We start from the raw sequence: 13,886 nt of genomic DNA, 5'->3' as shown, positions 1-13,886 counted from the left end.
AGATGGGAGATGGGTGTGGAATCTCAAATGGAGAAGGGAGCTTCTGGACAGGGAGGTTGAGACCACTCAATCTTTACTTAGACATTTATCTAGTTTCTATCCTTGTGAAGGTTCAGTGGACAAATGGATGTGGAGAGCGCAAAAAGACGGAGTTTACACCGCAAATTCGGCCTATCAAGCAATTAGGGACCAAGAGAGGAGAGAAGAGTAGAGCCGGAGGAGATGAAACCTTTCTTTGATTTGTGGAATACGCCAGCCCCGCAGAAAGTTCGAGTGACAGCATGGCGTGTCTTGAGAAATCGACTTCCAACTTGTGACAATCTTATTCGAAGAAATGTTCTAGTGGGAGAGGTGGAGAAGAGCTGCGTGGCTTGTTTTTTCCCGCAGGAGTCGGCGATTCATCTGTTCTTCGACTGCCCGAAATCTGAAATGATTTGGGATCAGATTCTTAGTTGGACGGGTTACAGCTGGGCTCGACCGCAAGGTATTCTCGATCATTTCTCTTCTTTTATGTGTTTGGCAAATGGCACGAAGAGCACTCAGTTTCTAAAGGCCTTATGGATGTGCACAATTTGGATGATTTGGAGAAAGATGAATGAAAGTAGATTCGAAGACAAGGTGTGGGAGTTTAAGAGCATTATCATGGAGATTAAAACTAGAATGTGGAGTTGGAACAAGATTTGTGGTTTCTTTGCGTGGGAGCCATCCCTCTTGGAATGGTGTTCTTCAAAGCTTTTTAGCTCTATGTTGTAAGCTGTCTTTGGTACCACTGGTACCTTCTTCTTTTTCAATATATGCCTTTTTTCTGATAAAAAAAAAAAAGTAATACAAATCTTAATTATAATTAACTTTATATAATTTCAATGCATCATATCAAACAACATATTATATTTTACAGATATTTTAATATATTCTATCAAACATGATTTTAATATGACATATAATAAAAGACATCACAATCAAATATATCGCATACAAAATGAACCTGTGAGGAATACTGATGGATAATTAGTGGATATTATTATACGAATTTGGAATGGGTATAGATACAGTAAAGTTATTTTTAATTTGATTTGAAATGGGTATTAATAGATACATGTTACAGAATTGGACCCAATCCATTGTCATCCCTACATGCTACATATTATTTAATTTTTATATCATAGTTGATTAGAACCTTCCACTTTACTTAAACGTAGCCCAACAAGTTGTGCTCATTGAATAGTTATTGTTAGATCACTAATAGTTATATGATATGATTGATTGTTTGTTTATTTTAACCTCACAATTATCTGTTTGTTGGGAGGAACAGAACTTGACCTCTCATGTCCTAAATTAGTATGTTTAACTTCCTAAATTTGCGCTTAATTAACCTACGATATGGGAAAAGTGAATTTTTTTATTGTAAAAACTATCTTGTGTAATACTATAATCCAATGGGTCAAAATTTATTAGTGGATGAAGACGCAGATCCAAAGCAAAATTACGGAGATAGTGAACTTAAAGAAGAATATCTAATTTTATTATATGAAATATAGTCAAATTATTTAATTATATTACAAAGAAATTCTTGATTTATTTTTTCCATTGTTGACGTGTAACTTTTACTGTAATCTTTAACTTTCAATAGTAAAATAAAGAGTGATCATTCATATAACTACATTCACAAATTTGTATTTACAATTAGCCATTAGTTTATTGGAAATCCATTTATGTATAATCAAATAAATTAAAGGGCAAATAGCGCCAAAATTCACGAACTTTTACTTAATTCTCATTTTTCACATTCTCATTTTTCACACAATTTTTAAATTTTAGATAAAAATACACAATCTTCTAATTGATTCTGATTTTTCCCACGACGAACTCCTCCGACCAAAAAGTAAAACTAGCGTGGCTTACTAATGCTGACGGGGATACGGCGTGGCTTAAATATGTGCTAATTAAAACCGACGTGGCTTAAATATGCTCTAATTTTATATTTTTACAATCTTCTCTCTCTTTCGTTGGCGCGAGTTAGCTTTCTTTCCCTTGTCACTTTGAATTGTTTTATTCCCTTGTATATTTGATGAGTATCAAACTTTGGAGTGTTGCGGCATTGTTGCACTTGGGCAAGAAATGTCTAACCTCTAAATTTATTTGCATGTTTTTATTGTTATCATTTATACTGGATTTTTTGCATTTTAGGTTATTGAGCGCGAGCTCGACGTTGAGCGTGAGGAACTAGCCATGGCAAATCAGAATCGCAAGAAGAACCCTAGCAATCTCAGTGCTAAAGATTTCATGATAGCGTTTCTATTGAATGAAGAATCCTAATTTTTGAATTGCAGCAAATTTTTAGCATTTTAATCACAAAACGACAATGTTTTAATCTTGCTGGAAACGACAGTGTCTGCTTCGCCGAACAGCGTTACCATGTTGAAAATTTCAGGTGTCGCATAGGGTTTAAATTGGGCGAAATTAACATTCGTGGGAAAAATCAAAATCAATCAAAAAATTGTGTATTTTTATCAAAATTTAAAAGTCGTGGAAAAAATAAAAATCGGGTAAAAGTTCATGAATTTTGGCGTTATTTGCCATAAAATAAATATGATATTATACCACAATAATTATTTGTTATTGGCACTCTATATAAATGATATTCTTCTTACAGTTTATAATTATTAGTCATGATGAGTACTTTTAGTTTTTGCCAAGTAATAGTCGCAACTTTGGCGACGATATTAAGGTTTTTTTTTTTATGTTTTGAAAATTAAACTACTGTAAATATAGATGAACAATTTAATTACTAGTGGCATTGAAAATTGTTACTACGATTTTTTTATTTTATTTTTAGGCGAATTGTTGCTACTAAATTAATCTTGCTGGAAACTACTGCATTGAAAATAGTCATTTAGTCTTAACCAGCTATAAACATAAGAGTAGCAGATATTTTAGTGACGAAAGCAATTTTGTAAATGCTTTTTAGTTTTCAAATCATCAGTGACATCGTAATATTTTCGTAACATATTCCTACTTCAATTAGTTACAGCTTAGATGTTGTCGTTATTTGACATATTTTATTTCCCTCCGAAACTATAAAATGGTGCCAAACATTAAGTCACAAGTAATCGGCTACAACGGGCACGGATAGTGACTATCCATATTTATACTTACGAACTAAATGGATAGTGAATTTTAATCACGAAACTATCCATAGATATCAAATGCTATCCAAACCAGTCATTGTCGGGTATCCGCCAACCCGCTATCTATCTGATATCCGTCATCCGCTATCCGTTAAATACCCGCTACCCACTATCCGTAAGATACCTGCCACCCACTATCCATCGGATACCAGCGAAACAAAATTTAAATATAAATTTATAAAAAAATTAATACAAAAAAAAAAAAAAAAAAAACAAATAACATAGTTCAAATCCACATATTTCATTCATGTTAAAATCTCAGGGAAATTAGGGATTAGGTAGTGCTTGGGCTTAGGGTTTAGGTTAGTCTTTGGGCCTTTTTTAGATATAATATAGTGGTCCATATCTAATATGTATATCTAAGCCCATATTTTAAGGATATTTTGTGGGTATTTTACGGATATTTCATGGGTAATTGACGTGTATTTTCGCGGATATTTTTTTGCGGGTAAACGGGTTTCGCGGGTATGGATAGTAAGTATCCAAACTCATACCCACGAACTAAATGGATAGTGAATTGCAACCACGAAACTATCCGTGGATATCAAATGTCTCTCAAACTCACCCTATTAGGGTCGAGTTTTCGCGGATATCCATTACCCGCAGGTAAATTGTCATCCCTAATAGTAACAATTAAACGAAAAATACATGTAAATTTATGTCACATTCTTGACGTATCATATTCGAATCCACTTTGCAAAATGCACATAATTTATACATCACAAAACTATCACAAATGCACAATTACTAACATTTTCTTCACACATTTCTTTTTCTATATTTTCGTCTTTTTTTTTTCAATTTCTTTTAGCATAAATTAATAACAATAATATAATATGAACTTAGCTAAATCAGAGCCTAGTAATACATTCTAGACTGTTTTTACAATTTCTTCTTGTTTATTGTTTTTTATAAGGAAAAACAAGATAAACTTTTTTTTTTCACAAACGTATGGAACAACGAAGCTCTCCATACAAATCAAGGGTTCAGCCCACACATACATAGTAGAAATATATTTGAACAAACTGATTAAATAAAGGACCACAATATTAGTGTCACATTTAGTGAACTTCAACATAAAGAGTAGAACATGAACAAAGTAGTCAACTTAACTCCCATCAATAGATTGTTTTTACATTGTTCATGAATTTCAAGTCGTATCTTTTTTTTTTTTGGTCAGAAAAAAGATTTTTTATTAAGACGAGAAATCAGCGAGGCACCAGTGGTGCCCAAAGAGAATAAAAAACATGTATGCCCTAGGCGAACTCAAGGCACAAAACCAACACAAAAACAACCGAAAACCAAGCTAAGAACAGGAGTCAAGAACTCTAAAAAGGGACATGTTGCATTCATGCTTTGAAGTCTAAAGGAGAAGCCTCTGTTTTGTATACTTGCTTCCAACTCCACAGTCGTGACTTAATCTCGGCTACTTGCTTTCCTTTATTCCACTTGACTCCGCTGAAAACTCCTTCGTTCCTTACTTTTCAAATGCTCCATACTGTAGCTATCCAAACACTTGAGAGAAAATTTTGAGATGATTTTTGGCCAAGATTTGTGAATGTGTTGAAGTGTTCTTTCGCCTTCTGCTGCAAAACCAATGAGAGCCCAAGCCAAGAGAGGATCTCATTATAATTTCAAGTCGTATCTAGATTTATAATTATATCACATGTTTCGATACAAACTTTGAACAGTGATCATTCCTTCAAACGAAATCGATAGCATCTACCACGTGCATAAATTAATCTAATAGTAGTGTGGTTAATATTTGAAACTAAAGGTCATAAATTCGAGTCCACCGTTAGGCGAGTGATCTTTAAACATCAATTTCGGCTATATTTCATAACAAGTTGATAGCTATATATTCGTATAGAAAAAGAAATACAAGTATAAGAATTCCATCATGTTGAATCTAAATTCAAGTAATTAACTTTTACTCGTTCCAAATTTGAAGTTAGTAGCTGAGCAAGAAATGAATCCCACATCATAAAAAACTCCAAAATTTGGAGTATATACAATAAACTCATTAGCATACATTTCACCACATTAGCATCTATAAACTCTTACTTCAACAGCACAATGAAAGGAAAATAAAAGGACTGCATTGGCATTGCACTGTGATTTTCTAACAAACCAAAACTCCAATGCAATAATAGTTAAAGTTGATGATAAAAATGCAATAATAGCATATGATATTGAGCATGTGATAATAAGATATCAAGTGCAACGCAAAAGTTTCATATCAAAAACGGTATTGCATATGCTTTCTACTGTTGAATGATGCCTGAAAGTTAAAAGGCAAGTCAGCAAACCTAATTCTACCTGTGATGTAGGAATCTAGTCTTCCTGTAGAGCACCTCTCTTTGTTGCTTTTCTGCTGACACTACCAAAAAAAGATTTGTTGGTGAAGTGGGAACCAAAGACAAAGTCAAGAAACCCTCCAAACCATACGAATTCATGCTCTCTTTTATCATTGCCGACTTGAAAATTACTTCAAAGTTATGCCAACAGTAATTATTCAATGGCTCTCTTGCATCGTTCCAGATTGACTTCTAAGGCGACAGTGATCGTGTTCGTAAGCACAAGATGAGAACATTTTTCATCACCAAGAGTTGACGATCATGTCATGAATCACAGCCCCAAACAAGTTTATTTTGTTCAAGAATCTGCGACAATAGAAAAGTATATTATCACCAACGGTTCAAAATGCACGAGCAGATGTCCCAATGCAAAAAATCTTCGACACTGATGGAGTATGGAGCCATAAAAGGTTATTTATTGCTTGAAGATGAATTAAAGAGGAAAGAAAAAGTAGAGATACCTGGTAATTCCTTTTGTGTGTGCCCAGTATAGAGTGGACCTATTCACTACTTTCATTGATCACTTCTCTACAATCTACTCTATTTGAAATAAAACAAAAAAGTTATCTTTCTTTAAGATGAGCTTACTACATATGATTATAAATAAATTGTACAATTAGCTTATTTGATCGCTCCCTAGAGAACAGACTTATTCCCAAGGTTGTAACAAAGAGTCATTTCAAGCACCACTTCGTCTTCATCGTCAGACAGTAAGTGCCCTTAGACATATGGTTGTCAACACTTAAAACATAGCCCCTGTGACTTGAGATAGAGAAATTCTGGATGTGGAGTCGTCAATAATTTGCCATTGCCTCAACTTCAGCTTCTAGTATCGTTGCTGGAAGTATAACAGCTAACAGTATAAATTTCTAAAAAAAGGTCCCTAATATTTATTTGGATACTACTTCTAGCATGTGTGATAAGAGTCAAAAGAATAGGTGTGGGCCTAATCCAAATCATCCAGCAGTCTACTGCCATGGTTCTAGTTAATAATGGCAAGCACCCTTTTGATTTTTCTAGCAAGTTGCATACTGTCAAATGCATCAACCGTGTCTTTGGACAGTCTTGTAGCTGCTAGCATCTCGTAAGGATTTGTCACAAAGAAATAGGTTTCCAGAACTAACAATCTATTCCACAAATCAAGACATTTATATGAACAGTTATTCATCTTGTCACTAATCTTAGTATCTTTAGACACTCAAAAAGGCTCCTTTTAGATTCCCAAGGAAAAAATCAAAGCAATAAAAGAGAACATACTGAAAGCACATTGAAACAAAGATCCGAGAACTAGTATGAGGTTCTCCCAGCATTCATCGGAGGATAGATATACCAACATACTTTAGAGTTAGCCAAGAGATACAAGATTGATGCCACAATACTCTCAAGTGCAGACTCCTAGCCTCAGCAAAAGTCAGGCTCCAATACAAGATTGATGCCACAATACTCTCAAGTGCAGACTCCTAGCCTCAGCAAAAGTCAGGCTCCAATACAAGATTGATGCCACAATACTCTCAAGTGCAGACTCCTAGCCTCAGCAAAAGTCAGGCTCCAATACAAAATTGATGCCACAATACTCTCAAGTGCAGGCTCCTAGCCTCAGCAACGCAATCTCCACAAAGGATAATTAAGCCTCACCTTCTAGTTTGTTACTTCGCCATTGCCCATACTTTGGGATAATACGATGGGCAACATAGGATTCGAGAGCTGACTAATAGCACAACAGTGTGGCATTATAGTCACACCACATGCCCCTAGCTGCGCTGAAACATTGCTAGTCCTGCTGATTAGCATATAGTTGGGCCGATACTCAAAATCATAGGTAGCAATCAATTACTCATATGCCCCTAACTGAATATAGATTGCCTCATAAAAGTATGATTGTATTTGATATCTACTCCCAGAAAAAAAATATTTGTGGGTGCCATCTATATGTGAACTTTTAATTTGAGGCAGCTATTAAATTCTGATTTTTCGAGTTCTCTTTTGTTAGCTTCACAGTCTCCCATGAAATATTTATCAATAAACCAAATCCTGAGCACAGTTTTGACACATTGAAGGATATCCTAATGCATACAGAGCTCGTGAAATTATAAAATCATACTGCTGTTCAAAATTTTCTTTATCCTATTTGTGCAATCTTATTTAGTTTAAAACCATCCGTAGATCATTAAATTTGGCAAATATTCTATCAGTTAAGACATTGATTGTTCCATATTAAAATAAATAAGCATCTATTTATGTTGATGGGATGTTTTCTCCTATTATCAACATATAAATACAGAAGTTAATCGGACATTAGCAGTTACATGCTCTTGTATTTGACTTAAATGCTCTGCATATTTTGATATATGATTATGGTATGAAAGAATTGAGCCCTCCGAGAGGCACAATGCTGATAGCTGGTAAGAGTTCATTGTCATTTACAAAGTTGGGAGAGCTAAATGAGCAAAATAAAGAATATTATTTCCCCTTTATGCATACCAGTGAGTGAGACTGTACCCCCTGCACCTTGTCTTACTACGAAATACGAATACGATACGAGACGAAAACAAAAATACATCAATTTTATAAATAATATTAGTATATATATCATAGAAACTAATTCATAACCAAATAGATAGAAACTAATTCATAACCAAATAGAGCAAATACTACTTAATTCTTAAAACTTAGAAGTCCACAATTACCTAAGTACCCAACAATTAGTAAAAACAATACCAACCCAAATCCCTCAAATTCAGCCGACATTTCCAACAAAAAATATACAAAATCAGTCGCTAATTTAGCTACCCACCACCGTCCCACATTCCAATCAAATTAACCCACATATACCCACTCCCAATTCAGCAAATCATACCACAAATTACAAATAAATTATAAAGGCAATTCATCTCTAATTAAGCTAACCCAGTCCCAATTCAGCAAATCATATCACGGCGCGATTCAATCCCTGCTTCTCCAGAAGGCCGTGGCGGTGAACGGCGACCAGGACGGCGGCAGGCGACGGCGTGAACAGCGGGCGGTCCGATTCTAAGTCGCGCGCAGAGCTAGGGTTTAACCCACTTTGAGAAAAATGGGAGATTTGCATCTGAAGTTCTGAACAAACCCGTACGTAGGGTTTTCAGATTTTTTTTTTTTAATTTCAGTCAAACGTCTTTTTTTGGTCAAAAGACGTCTCCAAACGTATTAAATACGTATTTTATAAACCCTAAATTCAAAAAAAAAAAAAGACGAAAAAAACATATTTAATACGTATTTTAGGCGTATTTTTTTCGTATTGGTATTTTTGAGTATTAATACTCGGACGCTAGGGTAAAAAGCGTACCGGTGCTTCAGAAATGCATGACTATGTGACCTAGTTTACCTTAATAAGAGGATTTTAAACTGAAACCACACCCCAACATTCTTAATAATGCAGCATATTCCTTTGTTGCCAGTTTATATAAACATGAGATGCTAAAGTATAACTACACATACCTGTAGCCCAAGATGCCAAACAGAGAGAGCAACCAGGATCCTTCCACTTGAAAGCTGCATCAAGCATAAATTGCAGAAATAAATCCAAACATGTATTCAATCCCTGTCCTCAATCCATCTGGAAAAGGATAACCATATAAATAAATAGGTAGTCGGAGAATTCCAAAAAAGGAAACAGAAAAGAAGCAATCAAGCATGATTTTTAAAATTATTAAACAAAATTCAATCTAAAATGAAAATTTGGAAGGGTCTCATTGGATGTCTTTAGAACTGCTAGATACATGCATTCGCTCCTAGAATATCTAATTCAATTCACTCCTCTTCCTTTCAGTTCTCAATGTCAGAGTCAGTTCTACCGAGTGCTTTCACTATCAGTGTTTTTTTTCTGATCTTTACACATTAAACCGCTCCTCCCAGCTTGGTAGTTTCAATTGCCCGTTTAGGCTTGAGCCCTGGAGTTGGAAGAGTCATAACAGGAGTAAAAAGAAATTAGATATAGGAGGAGACCATTTATGTTTCTGCTCTGTTTCAAATCCATTTCTTAGTTTTAGGAACAAATCATCTAGTTTTAAGAATCTTAATTTTCCAAAAAGGAGGTGGAACATAAATATTACGGTGATAATTCTGACATAATATTTCATAGACAAAGGATAGTTTCGGATAAAGAGTGATAAGCTGGCCATGTGCCCAGAAGAAAGCAAAACTATGGCGTCCCAAGTTAGAGTAACAAGTAATATTCACTTTGCTAAAAATTCTCACCTAATATACTTCATCATGTAAAACCTTGAATATATTTGTGAGGTGTAGATAAACTTATTTGAGTTGTTTGTAACAAAAGCTTAACAAACTCAAGAAGCAACAAGTACTAAGTTACTAACATAAGGTTGTACGAAAGTTAGAGTGATAAGATGTTGTGAGTCAAACCTACCTGAGGACACCATTTCCAATTTTAGATGCTAATTAGTCATAGAAACGCAAACAAGCACCTATGTCTAATATGAGTCAGTTGCGCCAAAATATAATCAACTCACTTCATTTGAGACACAATATAGGACACACATTCAACAAAATTAACTGTGAGCCATCTCTTGGCTAATATTTATGTTGCTGACCGAATGAAAGGTCCATTCTGTATAAGCCAATTTCAGCATACTTTATTTCAGACAAACATGAAATGCAATAATAGCCTCCTTTTCCTAAGAAATTCAAGTTACCATTAACAATAATGAGCATCTGTTTCATTGCAAATCCATTGACGCTAATGCCTAACTGGGCACATCACTTCAAAAGTCCTAGGTGTGTTATTTTCTATGGCAACATTCCCAGAGTTTTCTACACAAACTATAGAACTCCTCAATTTAGCCTTGTCCATTTTGGTACACAGTGGTCATTCAAAATGATACAAAAGAGAGGGAACCACTCTACAAAAATATGTGAGATAACTTTTTAGTTTTTAGAAAGAGATATTATAAAGGAAACCATCCAGTCCCATCCCATGTTTACCTATCTTTTAGCTACTATAAAAGGAAAAACACATGAAGCAGTGAATGCCTCTGCAGAAACAACACATAGATAGTAAACCAAGCAGACATTTAATCTTCAATAAACTTCTTATACATGTTGTTACACTTGCCTAGAGGAATCCTAATTTGATTAGATGTTTTATGTTTATCAATCCAGCAAGCTTGATAAGTACTTTTTCTCTATGTTCAGTCGTCACATTAAAAGGATCAACTGTATCAGATACAAGCATCATTAGAATTAACATCAGATACTCACAACTGTTACCTTCAACATAGTCAATTCTTGTATAAGTACGGGTCATGTTCACACCAAAATTGCAGCAATTAAAATCCCATGTTCCTAATTTTGTTTAATTGAAGATCTGATGTATTGACATATACATATTCGATGTTCAAGTAACTGTGATTCATACCAATTAAGTAAATTATAGTAAAAGAGTGTTGCAATTTGAGTAATACTATAGTGCTACAAGGAATAGTAACTATGAGTATAAACATCATACTATGTTATCTGCACCGAAATATAAATTTGGGATTGTGGAGATAATAATAATAATATGATACCTCAGAAACCGGGAGACCAAATGTAGCTCCTGATAATGTTGCCTTAATAGTCTCAACTGATCCAAGAAGAGGAGCACCTGAAGCCACGCAAACACCATTAAAGACAAAATTATAAACATAAAGCAATTAGTGAAACAAAGTTCACGAGCATACCAACAGCGAAATAGGCATGAATGTGCTCATCCAACCATTTGATGTAATCTTTGGGGGCAATTTCTAATTTTAACCACTCCAAGAAATATCTGAATAGATTTTCCCAGTGAGTGAGCAAAAACTAATGACGGTCCACCATGAAGCTTAAGAGCAGTTTCAAAAGTAATCCTGAGAATATCAAAGCACATCCAATCTTTGTATCACTTATTAGTTTGAAGAACAGAAAGGGGTTGAACCTTTCTAGCCAGAAAAGAGATTAAAATGAACAAAAAAGACGAAAATGAGCAGAAAAATAAGATAACAGAAAATATATATTTCAAACATCCAGGCAGAAACACAATACACTTACACTCTTGTGCACACATAGACTGGTCATTGCATCATATCTAATCATGGCCCATGTGAATCCTAAGATTCTTATCTTGCTTTCTTTACCTCCAAATATTTCTCAAAAGCCTTTAAATTTTGTTAAATATTTCTATTTTCATTTTTCAGTACTTGTTTGAATAAGATTGCAAAATCTGTGGTGCAGGCAATTGTGATTAAAAACTGAAAAAATAGACATCGGCTAATAAACCTTGTGGAAACTGGAAATACACAAGAGAATCAGAAGATGTGTACTTTAGTCTATGAAAATAAATGTTCCGCTCCTCTAGTTTTGCACCTCTAGTTTTGCAGGTGACAGTCTCCAGTCATATGGGGCTCTTGGTTTAAAAAAGCGCGAAGCGCAAACTGCCCCAGGGCCTAAAGCGCGGGCTTTTCGTAGGCGAAACGCGCTAAAACCTAAAAAATTCTAATATATTTACCTACAATATATTTTATAGCAAAAAACACAAATACTTAAAACCACAAATACTTAAACACACAAATACTTAAGTTTAAAGTACGCAAGTCTAAAAGTTCGATCAAATCTCAAGCAACTAATCAAAAATCATCATCATTAAGTGCATCATCCCCATCTCCTTCATCATCTTTGTCTTCACCAATGTCCTCTTCCATCTCCTCCCCACCCTCATCCTCATCTAAGAGTCTTCTCGAACCCGAAGCAACTTTACCTTTGGACGACGACCGGCGGCGGCAGCGGACGGCTGGCGACGACGGCGGCCGGCGCTGGACGGTGGGCAGAACAGGTTAGGGTCGCCAGAGGGATGGGAGAAGAGGGGAGGCACGCATTTGTTTTAATGAAATAAAACCTAGTTTTTTAAAAATTTTAAAACCTAACCCTAACATACTAAAAGCCCGCGCTTCAGCGCTTCTCGCCTAGGCGCGCTTTTTTGCGCTTTTGAGCGCTTCTCCGCGCTTCCTGTAGGTAAGTGCGCTTCGCTCAGAAAAAAGCCCAGACGTGCGCTTCACCAAAAGCGTGCGCTTTTTTGCGCTTAAGCGCGCTTTTTAAAACCAAGATGGGGCTGCAGTTATAGCATTAGCCTCAATACCAAACTCAATGCACCACTTAACCCATTCTTTCCATAATGAAGAAAGAGGACCTGCAGCATACAGAAGACTGTATTTGTCAACTTAAATAAATGCATCTACCAAGTTATTCACCGAATGAACATTGAGAAAGAGGAAAATAGTAACTCAAAAGCTACTTCAATATTCAAGGAGCAAACTGCATATTGGGGATGATATCAACTCCAATACAGAACTTCAGTATAAACTTAAAGAAACCAATAATTAGAAGCACCGGATCATATCTTTGCATGAGCAACTTTCACAGATAACTTCTTAACTAAGCTCCAAGTTAGAATAAAAAAAGCCACATACATCGTTTCATCCAAAGCATACCTGTAATGTACCCTGGATCAAGCTCTGTAATAGCAGAAAGGCCACTATCTGGTCGTGACTTGCATTCAGCATTATCAGTTTGGTTGTATGGATCCAGCAACATACACTTCAGCCAGCAATTTACAGCAGACAGAAGCTGAATATGTGCCATCAGTTCATCACCAAGCACAAGAAGGAAAAAGGATCTAACGTTAACAAAATAAGAGACATGATATACATTTACATCTAATTCAGTAACTGCATAAGTAGTGAGGTTATGTTCCATAAAATACCGACTCATAAGAAGTTATGCATTTAATACCAATTCATTTATCTTACACAAATCAAAACTTCATAAGACCTCCTTAAGCTATCATCGCTAACACGCTTATTAAAAAATCCAAAATATGGCAAACCTCTGCAAATAAATTAATCTTAGCTAACACGCTTATAAAAAAAAATAATCAAAATCTAAACAAAAGGTAAAAGACGTTTGTCACTGCAACGAGCGGGTATACGCATTCTGTGTTACATATTCCATATAGTTGCTAGAAATCCCAGCAAAAGCAACCGTGTTATGACAAAGCTAATAAGAGAGATTTCCACAAACAGATGTTATTTTTATTACACAATTCCGATACACTTACTTCATAAACATGAGCTGCAATAACAACCTTCTTTTCCTGCAAGAAAACTAGCATAACAAGAATGAATCCGAACACACTAAGCATCTAAAGTCACAGTTAAAAGATTTCAATCCATTTCAAATCATGGAGGCAAATATCTCTTATTCCAGGCATCTACTGTAGTGTCTAACACATCTGATTTCATATATAAATCACGATAAACCGGGAACAATT

The 13,886-nt window shown here is 35.2% G+C and overlaps 1 long non-coding RNA gene across 1 annotated transcript; it reads right to left on the bottom strand.

Moving 5' to 3' along the window:
• Window positions 1-4,284: 4,284 nt before the first annotated feature.
• LOC131022357 (uncharacterized) lies at window positions 4,285-7,399 on the bottom strand. The gene is made up of 2 exons (XR_009101239.1): window positions 5,508-7,399; window positions 4,285-4,774 (listed from the first exon to the last, which is right to left on the bottom strand). It is a non-coding gene; the product is annotated as an uncharacterized LOC131022357 (long non-coding RNA).
• Window positions 7,400-13,886: the final 6,487 nt, after the last annotated feature.

The sequence above is a fragment of the Salvia miltiorrhiza genome, chromosome 4 (assembly GCF_028751815.1).
Source record: "Salvia miltiorrhiza cultivar Shanhuang (shh) chromosome 4, IMPLAD_Smil_shh, whole genome shotgun sequence".
NCBI lineage: Eukaryota > Viridiplantae > Streptophyta > Magnoliopsida > Lamiales > Lamiaceae > Salvia > Salvia miltiorrhiza.
The sequence above is the reverse complement of the archived record's forward strand: the minus strand, read 5'-3'. Positions and strand labels throughout refer to the sequence as shown.